This window comes from Arachis duranensis, chromosome 7 (assembly GCF_000817695.3).
Source record: "Arachis duranensis cultivar V14167 chromosome 7, aradu.V14167.gnm2.J7QH, whole genome shotgun sequence".
Classification (NCBI taxonomy): Eukaryota; Viridiplantae; Streptophyta; class Magnoliopsida; order Fabales; family Fabaceae; genus Arachis; species Arachis duranensis.
The window spans coordinates 26,254,324-26,268,271 of NC_029778.3; the positions used below are offsets into that span (position 1 = coordinate 26,254,324).

The 13,948-nt window shown below is 30.3% G+C and overlaps 1 long non-coding RNA gene across 3 annotated transcripts; it reads right to left on the reverse strand.

Annotated features, from left to right (window-relative positions):
- Positions 1 to 7,225: 7,225 nt before the first annotated feature.
- Positions 7,226 to 10,186, reverse strand: LOC107458426 (uncharacterized). 3 transcript variants are annotated; one of them, XR_008001306.1, is made up of 5 exons: positions 9,893 to 10,186; positions 9,763 to 9,818; positions 9,096 to 9,176; positions 8,164 to 8,565; positions 7,226 to 7,460 (listed from the first exon to the last, which is right to left on the reverse strand). It is a non-coding gene; the product is annotated as an uncharacterized LOC107458426 (long non-coding RNA). The 3 variants fall into 3 exon arrangements; XR_008001308.1 differs by having other exon boundaries at positions 7,226 to 7,463; XR_008001307.1 differs by having other exon boundaries at positions 9,089 to 9,176.
- Positions 10,187 to 13,948: the final 3,762 nt, after the last annotated feature.

Here is a 13,948-nt window from a genome sequence, read left to right on the forward strand (position 1 = left end):
AATTGTAATTCGAATGAGCTCAATTTAAACTCTATTTATAGAAAAAGTTTTAATAATTTAAATGAGTGCAATTCGAATTATGTTAGACTGTCTATATCATGGATAAATCAAAACAACCTGTTTTGAATTACCATATGCAATAAACGGTGAAAAATTTGAATTTAGTTGATTCGAATTAGTGTGACTTAGGTAAAAGTATAATTCGAATAAATGTGATTCGATTTATCCTAACATTTCATTCATACATAATTCGAATTGAGCAGATTTGATTTGTGTGTATTACTACTAATTTAAATTGGTCTAATTTAAATTTGTGTTGAATTGGATAATTTAAATGAAATGCATTCAATTTACATAAAAATATTTTTTTAAAAGATCAATATAACGTTTTTATTTTTGGTTAATTTGTATAGTTTTTGACTCTATTTAATTTAAATATATATTTTATCCTATTTACTATTTAGCTTGCTAGTCACATCTTTTGATCAATTCTTCTAAAAAGAATTTTGAAACACTTTCTTAAATTGATCTATTTAGTGAAGTGTTGAAATTCAACCATTAGACCAATAAAATTTATTATTCATAAGAAGTTATTTAACGTTGTAAATCAATAAGATTTATATCTTCAATATGAATAAGTTATTGATTTTCTAATTCAAGTGATAGGTTATTAGTATAACCGTTTAATTCGATAATAATTAATAAATATTTAAAATTATAATAAATTAAAATTTAAGCAAAAAAATAAATAAATACAATATTTATTATTAAAATTTTAAAATAATAAAAATAATATTTTACATTACTAAAATTCTAATTAACTAAATCTTGATCAAATTATTTGTAGGTTTGATTTGAAATATGAACCGAATCGGCTAAATTTTAGGATTTAGTGTTCAAATCTTTCTTAATCCTTTTGGGAATTAATTTTTAAAGAATTAGTTCACTATGTTTTCGGTCAAACTAGTTAATTCAGTTTGCTTTTAATAATTATACTATTATAAATAGATATATAATTTTAATAAAAGTGAAGTATTTTTTTCGTCTTCAAAATTTATAACTAAAATTAAAATTATCTCTAATAATTTTTGTTTTAAAATCGTTTCTAATGTTTTAGTTATTTATAAAATGATAATTTTTTTAAAATATTATTTCTAATAAAAAAATAAAAAATACTCTTTTTCAGATTATTCCATCCACCTTCATCACTAAACACCCACTCATCTTCTGCTCATCACCATTCACAATTACTACCAAAACAAAAAGTTGAATCTCGCATATAAATTAAAGATCCACAAAACAAAGAGACTTCATTTCGGGGGGAGCTTCTTCACGAGCTTGATCTAGAGGCAGTTATTGCTGCCATTGGAGGAGCTGCAACAAATGGTAACAGCGCTGCAGACAATGCAGTGGAGGAGTAAGACGTCGATGACGAAGGTGATGTGATGTTCGTTCTGGCTGGAGATGCGACAGTGTCAAAAAAGTACACCACGTCATTCTTTCCTCTCCTCTCAATCCCGTATGGTACACCACACTATTCTCTATCCTCGTAAAAAGGTCTCCTCCACCAAGAAGAAGGTTATGAGATTGAGAAGTTTCTTTTTTTCTATTTTTTTTAGATTCATGTATTCTTTTAATTAAGATTTGATTGTGGCTCTGTGTAAAAGAATTGAGGATATATAGTTGGTAGGGTGATAATAAAAAGAGAAAATCGTGTATAGTGGTGATAATATTAATGATAAAAATGAACAGATGATGCAGATCTGATAGGGTAGTTAATGGAGAGAGAGAAAGAGAAAGAGAAAGAGAGAGAGATGAGAGATGAAGAGATGATAATAGGGTGGTTAATAGAAAGAGAGAGAAAGAATGTTTGTGGTGGTGATGAAGATGACGAGTGAGATCCTGATTCTATCAAAGGAGAGAAGACAAGAAAAGAGGCAAATAGCGTGATGAGTAGAAGATGATATTTTATTAGAGGTAAAATCGTTCTAGAATTAATATTTCGTGTAGAAAGGATGATTTAAAATAATTTTTAATCTTAAAATGAAATTGATAAAAAAAATTAAGAATAATTTTAATTCTTATCCAAAATTTTAAAAACGAAAAAAATACTTATTTTTTTTAAAAAATAAAAAACATGTCTCGATGATTAAGTTACATATCATTGATGTCCAAATTTTATGAAATTTGATAAGATTAACTATCATGATAATATGACATATATGATTCATGGTTGAATTATTATATAATTAAATAGTGAAAACTTATAATTTAAATAATACGATAAACCATCTACTATATATATACACTTCAAATTTAAGCCATAAGAGTGTCTTAATACAAGTTGTCACCAAATGTTGCTTAATAGATCATAGCATTGTACTAATTAATTAACTACATCTTATTTGGGGAAGATGGTATATAATGGTAAAATCATAAGAAAGAAAAAAAGAAAAGAAAAGAAAAGAAAACATTTTCCAATCTTATGCAAGCAAAACGAAAATGATGCATAACAGATTAAGCATTTTTTTTGGGTCATAGAAACTAGAGATGTCCCTAACATCCCACGTGGTGATCAACTTTAATTTGTTTGATTAGCAAGTTTTCACACGCAAAATGTTAAATTAAAGTGATCAGATTTGTATGATCCCCACGTTTCATCCATCCCAATCATATTTCATGAAAATGAGAAATGCGTTGCCTAAGCTCTAATTCGTGTAGAAACCAAACGCTTAATCAGTTAGGAAAATTCATGACACCTGGCTTAATTATTATTTGATTGGTATATTCAACGTACTATATGTTTCTGTGCGTATTGTCAAATTCATCTATAACTAACTTATAGGAAAGTATTATTTAACAAATAAATTCAGTGATTGAAATCTGTGGGCAATTTATTAGTTCCACAAGCACATACCTTTAACATTTAATTCATATATAAAACTTAAAGAATGAAGCACTCAGATCTCTATGAGATAATGTGATCATGTATTCAGTAACATTTGTTCTTTTATACATATATAATTTCTTTTTAAGAAGATTTAGTATTATTATTCTATTTTGTAAGGGAGTTTGTTGTTAATTCCTTACATTTTATAAAATATAAGCATATTGAATGGTATATTACAACATAAAATATGAATATAAAAATTTAACTACCTATTTGTATATAATTATTCGTATTATGTTTATTAATTTGTCAACTAAATAATCAATTATCGAGATAATCGTCATTTTTTTTACTATAGCATATCTAATATTTTTTATAAATATAAAAACTTAACCGCCACTATATTTTATAATTATTTAATACTTATAAATAGATTATTATACCTTATATTATAGTTCACACCAAAAATATACATTTCACCTTTCTTAAGTCTTACTTTTTAATTAGAGTAAAGTATCGTTTTTGTCCTCAATGTTTGGAATAAATTTTAAAGTTATTCCTAACATTTCAATCATTCTATTTAAGTTCTTAACGTTTTAAAATTGATTCAATATTGCCCTGCCGTTAGGGATCCGTTAACAGAATTGACGGCGGGACAAAATTGAGACGATTTTGAAACGTTAGAGACTTAAATAGGACGAAAACATTAGGGACAAAAACGATACATAGAAATAAATTTTAGTTTTTTCCTTCAATAATATCAATTTTTTATTGTACATAACATTCAATTATTTTTTAATCATATCTAAGTAAATTATATTTAATCACATTATTTTCATTCTAAATAAATTTATTTTTTTATAATTTTACACTTAAAGTTATAAGTTAATATAAAAATATAAAAAAATTTATTTATAATAAAAGTAATGTGATTAAGTGTAATTTACTTATATTTGATTAAAAATAATTGAATATTATATATAGTAAAAAATTGATATTATTAAAAGATAAAATTAAAATTTATTTCTATGTATCGTTTTTGTCCCCAACGTTTTTATTCTATTTAAGTCCCTAACGTTTTAAAATAGTCACAATTTTATTCCGCCGTCAATTATGTTAACGGATCTATAATGGCAGGACAGCATTGAATCAATTTTGAAACGTTAGGGATTTAAATAGGACGATTGAAACGTTAGGGACAATTTTAAAATTTACTCCAAATGTTGAGGACAAAAACAATACCTTATTCTTCTAATTATAAATGTAAATTATGTTTGACTATATTATTTATAAAATTTATATATATCCAGAAATATAAATAATTGATTGACGACTGAATTTTGGTGTCTATATAATCTTATTATTATATGACTTATTAAATAAACTTGATAAAACATTGGATAATTAATTTTACCAATTAAAGAATATCATACTATATATCATCTATTATAATATCAGAGGCACACTAAAATATTTTAAATTTTTAATTCAGTATTAGAAACTCCTAATAATGACACCTTTTTTAGTTTTCTTTTATATAAAATTTTTTTTGTCAAGCGAATTGAACAGTCTTTAATTTTAAACAATACATTCATATTTTATACACTTACACAACACACACTATTATGAGTAATATAAATTTTTAAACAACATCCTCAGCTGGAATCTAAACCCAATACACCTTCTAACAAGAAAAACTTAATTGCCACTAAACCAAATCTTGTGGTGCAAACTTACAAGCTAGTATTACCTAGGGAAGAATTTTGAGATAATTTTTCATCTTAAAATTAATATTTATCAACATATTAGGTGAACTATCTTAAGTATTTTAAAAGGTTACTTTGAAAATTGATGAAGTATGTCTTTAAAAAAAATTGCATAAATATTAATTAATTTGATTTTTTAATTATATAAAATATTTGATTATATAAAAATAATATCATTTTTAAGAATAATATAATAAATGTGGTAGACTGTATTGTTCGATTATTCTATTGTACTAAAAAGTGGCGTGATAATTAACTCATGTTATTGATGGTTATATCAGATATGACATAAGAATTGTTTTGATTTTATTGATCATGCTTTGCAATTATCGGTTATATGCTCCACTTCGATTATTCTTTCAGTTTAACAACTGATTTTTGATATATTCATAACAGTTTTTATATTTTATTTTATACATGCCTTGATAATTAAAGAAGGAAATAATAATTAGATTAATATTCGGGATCAATATTTTTAGTGTAAAAAAAGTTGGTTAATATTAATTTAAATTAAAAAAATTAGAAGGATATTAATCATCTTAATTTATTTAAGAGCAATGTTAGGAAATCAAAAGGGTATTAGTAAAAAATTAGTCAAATATTTTTGGATGAATCTAAAATCTCTACGAGTTAATATACATGGATGTTTCTTCTTCTAAGTATCAGAATGTTTCTTTTCATACTAAATGGATGTTTTTTTATATATTTTTCGAATTTTTTTGTATTACAAATATGAATGTCTCTATTTCTTTAAGAATTTCATAAATTTTTTTTTAAATTTTATAGATATTTAATTATTTTTACTAAAATATATCTGGATATTTTTTTGTTAAGTATTAGGATATTTTTTTATATTAAATGAATGTTTTTTTATATTTCTGTAATTGTTCACAGACTTCTTTTGACTAAGATCAAGTGTGTAATTTGTAATCTCTTTAATTATCAAAACGACATCTAATATCCCAAAATGCAGATGTCGGTGATAAAAGATATGGGCATGTGCGAGAAAAGTTACTGAGCCAAACTTTATTGAACTAGCTGCAGGGTAGGATGGTGGTTAATTGGGCCAAGTTGTTGATTGAGATTATAAACCGGCTGCTGTTGGATAGGAGGGATACCTTGGTCTTGAATAGGTGAAGCCATATGCAGTCTCTATAATTGCTTCTGGTCGAAGGAGCTAGTGGAGGTGACGAAGATGTGTAGGGAGATGAAGAGGATGGTGCCGGAGATATTGGAGGTGGAGGTTGATCCAAAGGGAGGGCCGGAAATAGTGGAGACCGCGATGAAGGTTTATGCGAAAAAAGAGAGTGTGGTGGAGGTGTTGCAAGCGATGCAGGGAATAGATGTGGCGATGAAGAGATTCTTCTTCAGTTACAAGCAAGTTGTGGCGGCGGTAATGGAGGAGTGCGGAAGCTGGCGGAAATTGAGTTGGTTCCGGCGACTCGCTGATAGAAGAGGAGTCAATCGTGATAGGGAGGCAGATAAAGCCTAACGATAAGAGAGAGATCTGTGTGTGATTGTTGGATCACTACAAAAAAAAAGGTCTATGGTCACGGTGAAAAACCGTGACCATAGCTAGTGAAAAGGGTGACCATAGGTCTATGGTCACGGTTTTTGACCTATGGTCACGGTTTTTCTGCCGTGGCCTATTCTCTCGTGGCCATAGACCTATGGTCACGGTTTTTTTATCTATGGTCACGGTTTCTATGGCCACGGTTGTAATGTTCAAATTCTGGCACTTTAGGCCACGTTTTTTTTACCGTGACCATAGGTTAATCTATGGTCACGCGATAAAACCGTGACCATAGCCCATCTATGGTCACGGTTTTGGCCGTGACCATAGCCTCTATGGTCACCCCTTCCCAAAACCGTGACCATAGCCTCTATGGTCACTCCACCCAAAACCGTGACCATAGCCATATCTATGGTCACGGTTTTGACCGTGACCATAGCCTCTATGGTCACCCCTTCCCAAAACCGTGACCATAGCCTTTGGCCGTGACCATAGCCTCTATGGTCACTCAACCAAAAACCGTGACCATAGCCATATCTATGGTCACGGTTTTGACCGTGATCATAGCCTCTATGGTCACCCCTTCCTAAAACCGTGACCATAGCCTTATCTATGGTCACGGTTTTGGCCGTGACCATAGCCTCTATGGTCACTCTACCTAAAACCGTGACCATAGCCATATCTATGGTCACGGTTTTGACCGTGACCATAGCCTCTATGGTCACCCCTTCCCAAAACCGTGACGATAGCCTTATTTATGGTCACAGTTTTGGCCGTGACCATAGCCTCTATGGTCACCCCACATGAAAACCGTGACCATAGCCTTATCTATGGTCACAGTTTTTTACCGTGACCATAGCGCCTATGGTCACCCCGCATTAAAATAGTGACCATAACCTTATCTATAGTCACTGTTTTCACCGTGGCCATAGCTTATCTATGGTCACCCCTCCTTAAAACGGTGGCCATAACTTATCTATGGTAACCTGTTTTATTTTATAAATTTTTTTTAAAGCATAATCACATTCCAAAATGATGATAATCACAAAATAAATCTAAGAATGAGAAATTCAATAAATGTAAATCATAAAAGTTTCATTAAAAAATAGATATCCATTACAACACTAATCAAAATAGAGTGTAATTTATCCATTACATGTATTATCGAATAAAATCTCTTATCAAAATGTAAAGAAGACATCAAAATAATACATTTAGATAACCAAAATCATTATAAGACCCATCCCATCTTATATTTGTATTGAACATATTTTCTTCACATCATATCCTCCTGCTAGCAAAAGAAATAAAGAAGTTAGAACAGAACAAAAATATTTTTGATGATGCATGCAGTGCAGTTGAGTAATGAATATGGAGCACAAGTTAAGTAAGTCAATCAGTATGAAAATTTCAACCACTAAATAACAAGGAGCATTTGCATGTGGTTTTGAGCCATTTGGTAATGTTTATATGTTTTTAATCTATCTTTGAGTGGAACTTCAACTCCCCTGTTGAAGTCGCTTAAAACTGAAAAAAATCCAGCACAAAGAAACAACCACAACCAAAATAAAAGCTTAAAAAACAAGGTAATACCAAAATACTATTATTAGCTTCCAACCCATCAAACAAATCAAGTAATCAACACCAGCGAAACAGAAAAACCAGATTGAGTGTGAAATCAATAGACAAAGTAAATTTTAAAATAATAATAATACTGATTGCTATATATTACTGAGTACTAATTCAATGCTGATTGCTACCCCTTCACCTTCATGTATTATTATTGCTTTATCTAATTTTCTATACCTTCTGAAGAGAAACAATGGTAGGTTATGCATCTTAGTTCGTAATTAGTTTCTTACCCTTCTATTCAATACGTGCTCATGGAGCCAATTAGCCAATAAAATCAACAATAAAATTAACATCAATAACAATCAGGTACTATTAAGCAATCAGCCACTATTAATTTAACTACTCATTTTGACAGTACTTACTTCCATATCTTTTGACACATGGTTCGATCCCAGTGAAGGAGGAATGCTTCGCCTCGCATCATTTGGTGCACTACTTGCATCAGGCGGAGATTGTTGGGCAGCTTCTATCATTACTTGCACTTGTTCCGCACTCATACCAGGATTAACTTGTTGCAACACCGTTTTGATCAAGCTTGATAAACCATCCAACTTGGAAGTCAAGTTATTTTGATTTCTTTCCATAGTTGAAACCACTTCAGCATGTTGTTGTTGCATTTGTCGGATTTGCTTATCCTTTTTAAGAGAGGATTTTGTGACTGATCGACCATAGAAACGAACCCTACCATGTCTCTCCTTTCCAAACACCGTTTGAAGCGCTTCATCATCACTGTATCCAGCTTGCTTCAAATTTTGAAGATGTTCCTATTACACAGAAGGAAAATTGTAATAAGTTCATGTGCACATATGTTGAAAATAAAAAAAATGATTTACACATTTCTTTTAGTGTACATTTCTACTAAAGTTATTTGTAAGAAGGCTATTATAAGTCTAGTGAACTTGGGTCTAGTGACCTGGATTCAAATTCAATTGTAGCCTTTGAAAAATAAAAAATCATTTAGTTGGAATTATGATATGGGTTTTATGCTAGAAATGTATCATTTAGTCTTAAGAATCAAACACAAAAATTAGTATTTTTATATTAAAGTCAATTTACAAGTATTTTTTTTTCATTCAAGTCACTCATGGAAGGGGTTCACTCAATGGACCATAATTGAAACCAAAAATATTGAAACTTAACTAAATGATCGTATGAACATAAATTTTTTATTCCTGCTCACTGTACAAATACATATGTAAACTACTATTGACAAGAGTTTAAATACAAGTAAGAATATCATTAGCTATTGATTTGAATATGGGAAAAATAAAAGTTCATTAACCATACATCTAACCTCCAATATTCCAGGGAAGCAAAAAGAGAGAAGATCCAGGCATTTAAGGCCACTTTTTTATGGAGGATAGAAAAATAAGACCTGAAAAAATTTGAATATGACTGTTAAAAGGTACTCAGAATCATAGATAGTTAAAGAAAAAAATTGGTATAAGATAAATTGAACTAGGATTGAGACATTGAACACATTGGTAGAAGGCTTGGTATAAGAGTTTAAATGCAAGCAAGAATTTGAATGCGTACGTCAGACCAGGGATCAAAAACAAATCTACAACTTGGATTTGGAACAAGGACAATAATGTTAAAGGAATAGGCAAATTAAAGGCTTGGTGAAGAACTTGCTACTGAATTTGACAAGTCTAAAAGCCACCCTGCTGCTTTGGCAAAACACAAGTATGGAGTGACAAAATGGGAACTCTCAAAAGCTTGCTTATCAAGAGAATATTTACTCATGAAACGCAATTCCTTTACCTATATCTTCAAATTTTGCCAAGTATGTCTTAACATTATTATTCGAGTTTTATAATTAAGTTTCAAATCCATTACTAATTAATGAACTGAAATGCACCGAGATTCATGAAATCAGTAGCTCAAGGTGCCAAGAACCATGTGAAATCAGCACAACAGAAGGCTAATAGCAACAATTTTATTTCATATATGGCTCGTACCTAATGAGATTCGTGGAAGTGATTCGGGGAGCCTTGATTGCAGCACGTAAATCCCTCTTCGCAATCCAAAAAGAAGATTATCAGGAAAATAAATTAACAAAATCTAAAACGGAAAAGGAAAACGGCGTACCAAGCAGCAATGAGAACTGAGACACCGATGGAGACGCCGATGGCGACGACGGAGAAGGTGTAAGGAGAGATCTTAACGAGCGCAGTACCCCAAGAGCGGACGCCACGCCACTAACCTTCGACGAACGGAGAAGCCAAGGAAGATAAAGACGATGTCCTTAGAGCTTGGAACGGCGGCGGCGCCAACAAGCTTCGGACGGCGGCGACAATGGGGGCTAGGGTTATGAATTGGGGAAAGAAAGAAGGGGGGTTGTTTCAATTTCCTTAAGTTCACGCGGTTCTATTTCCTTCAGTTTTCCACTATAGCATAGCTTAAGAAAATGAGTTTATTTTAATTTTTTTAAATTAAGATAATAAAATTGATATATTATATATAATGAGCCTTATATTTTTATTTTTTACAAATTTATTTTATCTAACATACCAAGAATATTATTAAAACTTTTTTATTTTAAAAAGAAAAAAATTTAAATTAATAAAAAATACTTAAAAATTTTAATTAATTAAAACTCAAATGATTAAAACTATGACTATAGACTCCTTTAGATCACTCCCAAAACCGTGACCATAGACCCTTTTAGGCCACCCTTCCGAAAAACTGTGACCATAGATCTTTTTTGGTCACTGTAAAAAATCGTGACCATAGACACCTTTAGGCTACCCCCCAAAACCGTGACCATAGACCCTTTTAGGCCACCCTTCCGAAAAACCGTGACCATAGACCCTTTTTGGTCACTGTAAATAACCGTGACCATAGACACCTTTAGGTCACCCTCCAAAACTGTGACCATAGACCTTTTTAGGCCACCCTTAAAATCGTGACCATAGACCGCTTTAGGTCACCCCCCAAAACCGTGACCATAGACCCTTTTAGGTCACCCTTTTTGAAAAACCGTGACCATAGACTCTTTTAGGCCACCCCCAAAAACCGTGACCATAGACACTTTTAGGCCACCCACCAAAATTGTAAAAAATCGTGACCATAGACCCCTTTAGGTCACCCCCAAAACCGTGACCATAGACCCCTTTAGGTCACCCCCCAAAACCGTGACCATAGACCCTTTTAGGTCACCCCTTTTTAAAAAACCGTGACCATAGCCCCTTTTTGGTCACTGTAAAAAACCGTAACCATAGACCCCTTTAGGTCACCTCAAAAACCGTGACCATAGACCCTTTTAGGCCACCCCCCAAAACCGTGACCATAGACCCCTTTAGGCCACCCCCGAAAACCGTGATCATAGACCCTTTTAGGTTACCCTTTTTTGAAAAACCGTGACCATAGTCCCCTTTTGGTCACTGTAAAAAACCGTGACCATAGACCCCTTTAGGTCACCCCTCAAAACCGTGACCATAGACCCTTTTAGGGCACCATTTTTTAAAAAACCGTGACCATAGGTACTCTATGATCACCCTTTCCAAAAAAACCGTGACCATAGCTTTTTTTTTTGTCACCCTAAAAAACCGTGACCATAGAGGGTCTATGGTCACGGTTTTTTACCGTGACCAAAAAAACCGTGGCCATAGACCCAAAATGTTGTAGTGGATATTAGTAGGTTAATGTGAGAGAGAAGAGAAATATTTTTATCGATTTTAATTAGGTTACTTAATTTTTAAATTTTTTAAATTTTGAATTTAAAAAAATTTAAAATTAATTAATTAATAATATAAATTAATGTGATTTTGTTTAATTTTTATTTGGCAAATTTTTGCTTCTATATACTTTTTTTTTATCTAATGACTAATCAGCAAGAAAAAACAGTTTTAAATAAGTTAACTTTTCAAATTAAATATCAAAATTTAAGCTAATAGTTTACTGAGATGGTTGCAGTACAGTTATGCATTTTAAGATGCAAAGATTCCCAATAACATTAAATTAATGAAACCCATCCCTTAAAGGAAACACTAGTTAATTCTCTTCTTCGCCGTATACCTCAGAAGTCAGAATCTTATGTCACCACTATTAATATAACTACTGCAACATATGTAATCGTGTACCAACTTCCAATTTAAGATTTAGTCTAACGAACCTTCAAAGAATTTAATTTATGTTTCACACAGGTACAGAGAATCTTATGCTATACATGGTTAATTATTTTAGCTTATGTATGTTGTGTGCACTCATTTGTTTATTGGTTGTAAATTTATTTGATAGATATGGTACTTTTGGTTGATATGTGCAGATAGAACACAAGTTATTTTAGGAATTATTAAAAAATTGTTTGAGAATTGAATTATTGAAGTGTTTAGTCGTAATTCTGAGTAAAAAAAGTGAATGATACATTTTTTTGTGATTATATAAAATATTTAGTTAAAATGGAATAATAAAATTTTTCAGAAATCTAACACAGGTGTTGATAGAATAAAAGATAAGTCGTTTTTGAGTTATAAAGAATAATGTGGTATTAATCCGTTTGATTATTGATGATGAGCAATGCTAGGGGGCCAGCAGTTTTATTGAATTTTGGCCAGCATGTAACCAGCAGAGGAAGGTGAGCCATTGGATGAAATCTCACACTAATCTCACACCATTAAATCATCATTGATGGCTAAGTGATGGCTAACAATCACAAAAATTGCTGGCCCCTAAATTTTTCCATTGATGATAATGGTAGAGATGACAACGGATTATATCTTATAATATTATATCTTTATCTTAATTTTTCTATTATTTTTGTTTATGTTTGCTTCACTTTATGTGTTGAACTCACTTTTTTTTAAAAAAAAAAAATGTATGTTGTGTGCAGTGTCATCTTGTTATTATAGTAGTAACTAATTCTGTAGATACAGATGTAGATTAAAAAGAGAAAGGCCTAAGAGTAAAAAATATATAGTTGTTTCAGGAATCTCTTTTTCTTTCTTTAACAAGAAATATTATGATTAATGGTTTAGTGACGGCAATTACTGATATACCCTAGAAAAAGTAAAAAATACAACATTTTTTTAAAATTTACTTGTTATTAAAGATAAAAATAAAAAATTTTAAATTCTATAATTTAAATATAAAATATTGATATAAAAATATAATAAATAAAGAACTAAAATTTATTTAATTAATAAAAAATACAATACGTTTTACTTAATAATAAGTGTCTAAATATGAGTTGTTAATAATTTATAAGTCAAATTTCAAGAATCTTATTATTATAAATTTAGTTAATATTATTAATATCAAAATTTGGTCATAATTGTAATGTATTTTCAATTTATATACTTTGATCACTAGAACAACAACATGCCAAAACGAATTGTGTAACAAATTCAAATTCAAATTGTAAATACAAAAACAAATTAAATACAATACTCAAAATACATATTAAGATTTAAGATAGTGGCAACAATATAATCATAAAATTACAATCATAATCACAATTACACTTCAAAATGTAGCTTTAGATTATTTGATAAGAGTTAAACATCAAATCACCTTAACCAACCGCCCCATGTTACTTAATTGGATGATCTGACTTAGAATTCTTGCAAATTGCGTAGATACACAATAGGCAAGATAGAGAGGGGAGTGAAATAACCAACGATGAAAAAACTTAGGTGGGGGAGGTCCAGGTTGTCCTAAAATATAAAGATATTTGTCATCAGTGACGGACCCAGAAAAATTTAGTAGTAGGAACAAAAATATAATAAAATTTTGGTATAGATTTTTTTTACTTTCTACAATATCTAATAAATTAAGGACTAATTCATCATGAATTTGAGTTCCATTTAACAGTTTGCAATTGGCTGGTAATGAATTACCACATATACGAAATGAAATTCAAACCCCCAATATTTACTTAAGCGAACGACTAAGCTATCACTTAACTAATCTAAATTGGTTTAGATATATTTAAAATTTTAAATAAAAATTATCTATACATATTAATAGGAACTAAAAATATATATACAATCACTTATTATAATATTTAAAATAATCAAAATATAATTTCATACACACAGTAGAATATTCAAAATAACAAAAAAAATAATTTATAATGACCTTTTATTTTTATTTTTAATATGACTAAATATTATTTTTTATATATTTTTAAAACAATTATTTTAT